The sequence below is a fragment of the Natator depressus genome, chromosome 1 (assembly GCF_965152275.1).
Source record: "Natator depressus isolate rNatDep1 chromosome 1, rNatDep2.hap1, whole genome shotgun sequence".
NCBI lineage: Eukaryota > Metazoa > Chordata > Testudines > Cheloniidae > Natator > Natator depressus.
This window is the reverse complement of record NC_134234.1, coordinates 2,721,961-2,727,383: the sequence shown is the minus strand read 5'-3', so window position 1 is coordinate 2,727,383 and position 5,423 is coordinate 2,721,961. Positions and strand designations below refer to the sequence as shown.

Here is a 5,423-nt window from a genome sequence, read left to right as displayed (position 1 = left end):
TAAACTGGCCATCAGGAAGTTTAGTCTTGAAATTAGACAAAGGTTTCTAACCTTCGGAGGAGTGAAGCTCTGGAACAGCCTTCCAAGGGGAGCTGTGGGGGCAAAAGACATATCTGGCTTCAAGACTAAGCTTGATAAGTTTATGGAGGTGATGATATGATGGGATAGCCTAATTTTGGCAATTAATTCATCTTTGACTATTAGCGGTAAATATGCTGTAAATATGACCAATGACCTGTGATGGGATGTTAGATGGGGTGGGATCTGAGTTACTACAGAGAATTCTTTCCTGGGTGTCTGGCTGGTGAATCTTGCCCATATACTCAGGGTTTAGCTGACAGCCATATTTGGGTCAAGAAGGAGTTTTCCTCCAGGACAGATTGGCAGAGTCCCTGGGTTTTTTTCACCTTCCTCTGCAGCATGGGGCATGGGTCACTTGCTGGAGGACTCTCTGCACCTTGAAGTCTTTAAACCATGATTTGAGGACTTCAGTAGCTCAGACATAGGTTAGGGGTTTGTTACAGGGACAGAGTGAGTGGGCGGGATTCTGTGGCCTGTGTTGTGCAGGAGGTCAGATGAGATGATCATAATGCTTCCTTCTCACCTTAAAGTCTATGATTCTATCTCTCTGAGACCTAATGTTGTATTTTTATATCAGACAAACATCCATGTCCTGAAAAAGTCTCGGTTCTGGTCTGTACCACAGGGGAAAAGCAAGCCAAGGTACAGAGCAAAGGAAAATGAAATAGTGTTTTCCCCATTACCCATCAAACATGCCATATGTGACCCCTGAAAATGTCCCTCTGTAATGGGTTGTGGACTCACCACCATGACACCTCCTGCTGGCCATTCTGGGAATTAGCTCCTTCCAACAGTGCACCTTCCTCAGGTGCTATCTCGCCCGCCAACACTTCCTCCCTCTCTGTCACTCTTGGATCTGCGTCACTCCGTGGACCATGGCATACGTTTCTGGGCATGGTCCTCCAGCTGTGACCTGCTCCGCTGTTTCCCCCCTTCCAGAGGTGACCCACCAGTTTTCAGACCCACTATCTCTCAGTGGGAAACTACAGCCTTAGGTTTATCCACCTTTTGCAGTGGCCAGCTGCAGTCCCTAGTGACCACTCCCCTCAGTGGCAAGTGGAGGCAAGGGGGAGACCCGGGCCATCCCACTACTCCTGGTCCTGACCCAGGAACCCTCGAGGCGGAAAAACATGTCTCCTTCAACCACCACCACCCATTTCCCTGGGCCACTTCTCCGTAGCCCTAGCACCTTTTCTGCCCCTCTTTCAAGGCTTCAGTCTGTCAACCAGTCATGATGGAGCTCCCTCTTGCTCTCCTGACCCTGCCCAGCATGGGTCTGTCTGAGGTGCTCCTCTTGGCACCCAGTCCTTCTCCCTTGCACTCCAGGGAGCGACTGCCTCTGCTCTGTAGAGCAGCCCTTCATATATGGCCCTCCCTAGCCCTGATTGGCTGCCCTAACAACCTTCCCCTGTTACCTGGGGTTCTTTCAACCCAAAACTCTTGGTAACTTTTACTCTTTGTGAGGTGGTGTCAGGAAATAAATCAGGGGAGACACGGCTGTCCAACCAATAGATGGCTGGCACAAACAGGACAACACAAGAGTGCTTTCACTTAAAGCTAAACTTTATTTAGTCTCAAGAACTTACACACATCCACAACAGGTTAGTAAAACACCCCCAATCCTCGATAATTGCTGAAGCTGAGTGTGGCTCTCGAGTGTCACAGCGACAGGATTCCAGTGGCCAAACTTCCGTCTCCCGGTGGGGAACACAAGATACATCCAGAGGGAGAGTCCCACTACCTCAAACTTTCCCCTCCTTATTTATAGATTAGTAATGCAATGATGTCACTTAAAGAAAACTTGTTAAGCAAGCAGTTTCAACAGTCAAACAAGAGGTTTCCTTCTGATTATTGATTAACCATGTGTGTTTTTTCCCCAGAGTTTGCAGCCTTGGACAGACACATTCTCGAGGGCACATCCTGTTCTTTTAAAATGCATGTATCACCAACTTCAACAAAATTCTTATCAGGAAGGATGTGGTGTCAAGCTGCCCTTTCTGTGGTACCCTAAGCCCCCTCCCCTCCTGCCTTTGTTAAGTTTTCTGGCCTGCTCACTTGGCTGCTTTTAGCAATAAGCCATAGTGGTTTCAGGCACTTTACTGGTTTGCCAAAATCTCACCATACAACCCCCTCTGGTTGACTGAAAAATCCCTCTTCTGATTGTCTGGGTTCTGTACAGCCTCCCTGTCATAAATACAAAGGGAAGGGTGACCACCTTTCTTTATACAGTGCTATAAAATCCCTCCTGGCCAGAGGCAAAATCCTTTTACCTGTAAAGGGTTAAGAAGCTCAGGTAACCTGGCTGGCACCTGACCCAAAATGACCAATGAGGGATCAAGATACTTTCAAATCTGGAGGGGGGAACAGACTTTTGTCTGCCTGTGGGATACCTTTGCTGGGAACAGATCGAGGATGCAAGCCCTCCAACTCCTGTATAGTTAGTAAGTAATCTAGCGAGAAAATGCATTAGGTTTTCTTTGTTTTGGCTTGTGAAATTCGCTGTGCTGGAGGGAATGTGTATTCCTGTTTTTGTGTCTTTTTGAAACTTAAGGTTTTGCCTAGAGGGATTCTCTATATTTTGAATCTGACAACCTGTAAGATTATCTTCCATTCTGATCTTACAGAGTTGTTCTCTTATCTTTTTTTGTTCTTCTAATAAAGTTCTGTTTTTTAAGAATCTGATTGTGGTTTTTGGGTCTTAAAAATCCAAGGCTGGTCTGTGCTCATCTTGTGTATTCTCAACCCTCCCCAGGAAAGGTGGTGTCAGGGCTTGAGGGGATATTTTAGGGAAATAGGAACTCCAAGTGGTCCTTTCCCTGTTCTTTGTATAATTCATTTGGTGGTGGCAGCATTTTACCTAATCCAAGGGCAAAGACTTTGTTCCTTGGGGATGTTTTAACCTAAGATGGTTGAAATAAGCTTAGGGGGTCTTTCATGCGGGTCCCCACATCTGTACTCTAGAGTTCAGAGTGGGGAAGGAACCCGCACACTCCCTAAGGCTGTTTTCACCCTTCTTCTAACTGTGTGGGGCAGCCACTTCACCACACCCTCTCACTTTCATTGTTCCTTGTTTCCTGCTGCCATGACATACATTCTCACAAAGACTGTGGAAGGCAACAGGGCAGTAGCTGCTGCTATACAAGTGCTCACATCTTTCAAGCAGCCGCCAAGCAGTAATCCCTCCAGACAGGTCCATACTGAGCTGGTTGCAATTTGTAGCTTCAGGCTGCTTGATGGCAATGGCCAATGACTTACTTTTACCTGGATTCATAACCACACTAATGCACACTGCTTCTTGCCCAGTGGGAGGTGTATATGTGGGGCAGTTCATTTATAAAGGAAAGGCAAAAATGAACCTAAATGCATGGAATGAAGGGAAGGTTTGTGATTTTCTCTTTTCTGAGAGGAAGGTGTATTCCTGTTTTTTTTCTTTTTGTAACTTTAAAGTTTGGCTGAGAGGAAAATCCTCTGTGTTTTTGAATCTGATTGCCCTGTTACATTATCCCGCATTCTAATTTTACATAGGTGTTTCTTTTACTTTTCTTTTTAATAACGTTCTGTTTTCTTTAAAAATCTGATTGGGGTTTTTTAGTGTCCTAAAAAACCCAAGATTGGTCTGTGCTCATCTTGTTTATTCTCAAGCCTCCCCAGGAAAGGGGGTGTAGGGCTTGGGGGGATATTAGGGAGGAGTAGGGACTCCAAGTGGTCCTTTCCCTGAGTTTTGTCTAATCACTTGGTGGTGGCAGTGTTACCAATTCCAAGGCACAAGGGAGAATTTGTGCCTTGGTGAGTTTATAACCTAAGCTGGTAGAAATAAGCTTAGGGGGTCTTTCATGCATGTCCCCACATCTGTACCCTAGAGTTTAGAATGTGGAGAGAACCCTGACTGGTCCTGTTATGAGTAAAGAGCCGGAGCAGCCTGTCCCGGATCTGTTTGGTCCTCACCCCATAGATGATGGGGTTTAGCATGGGGGGCATCAAGAGGTACACGTTGGCAATGAGAACATGGAAATGCAGGGGCACATGCTGGTAAAACCGGTAAGTGAGAGAGAAGAAGAGACCTGGGATGTAAAAGACTAAGGTGGCACAGAGGTGGGAGATGCAGGTCCCAAAAGTCTTGAGACGGGCATCCTTTGTGGGCAGGCTGAAGATGGCCCTGAGGAGCAGGGTATAGGATATGACAATAAAAATCACATCCAGACCCATCACACAGAATTGCACAAAGAGGCCATAGTAACTACTGACGTGGGTGTCAGCGCAGGCCAGCTTCGCCACGGCCATGTGGGCGCAGTACGGCTGGGGAATGATGTTGGTTCTGCAATATGGCCACTGCCTCAACAGGAAGGGATAGGGCAGTATGAATATGTCACTGCGCAGCACGACGATCAGGCCAATCTTGGTCACCACGGGGTTTGTCAGGATTGTGGAATGTCTCAGGGGATGGCAGATGGCTACGTAACGATCCAGAGCCATGGCCACGAAGATCCCAGACTCCATCACTGAGAAGCAGTGAAGGAAGTACAGCTGAGTGAGGCAGGCACTGAAACTGATCTCCCTGGAATTGAACCAGAAGTTTGACAGCATTTTGGGCAGGATGGACGTGGACAGGACCAGGTCACTGACAGCTAGCATGCAGAGGAAATAGTACATGGGCCCATGGAGGCTCGGCTCCGTCTTCACAATGAACGGGATGGTGAAGTTCCCCAGGATGGCTATTACATACATGGCACAGAAGGGGATGGAGATCCAGACATGGGCTGCCTCCAGGCCAGGGATGCCCATCAGGATGAAGGTGGAGGGGTTGGTGAAGTCGGTTGTGTTGGAATCTGACATGAAGTAGGGAGGAAGTGTCGAACACTGAGGCTCAACGGTGTCTCCTGCATGTACCATATATTTCAGTGAATTCCTGTATGTGCCCAGGGTCTAGGGTGATGGTCACAGTACAAATGCCTGGATGGAGAGACAATGATAATATGAGATACTACGTGCCCTACTGGAGGCTGTTCTCATGGGGGAAGCAGATTGGTTGTTCTTCCTACACTGAAAAATGACATGTTCATTATTCAGAAATATGAACTATGAACAAATTACCCTACTAATGCCAGTTCCATATTTTATGTTGCTCCATGAATCAATAATGTGTTGTGATGTGGGAAACATTAATAGGCACCAGCAGAAAAAAAATTAGTGTGGCTATTGGTTATCCATTATTATCCCTTAATGCAATGAAAGCCAGGCTAGAAAGTGCATGCTGTAGGGAGTTCCACATTCACCCGGTGGCTCAAAATCTGAGTGTAGACAAAAAGCAAACCTTTGTTAAGGCATGTCCCCAGGGACGCTTC

At 46.9% G+C, this 5,423-nt stretch overlaps 1 pseudogene; it reads right to left on the bottom strand.

Annotated features, from left to right (window-relative positions):
* Nucleotides 1–3,384: 3,384 nt before the first annotated feature.
* LOC141997992 (olfactory receptor 52R1-like) lies at nt 3,385–4,964 on the bottom strand (annotated as a pseudogene).
* Nucleotides 4,965–5,423: the final 459 nt, after the last annotated feature.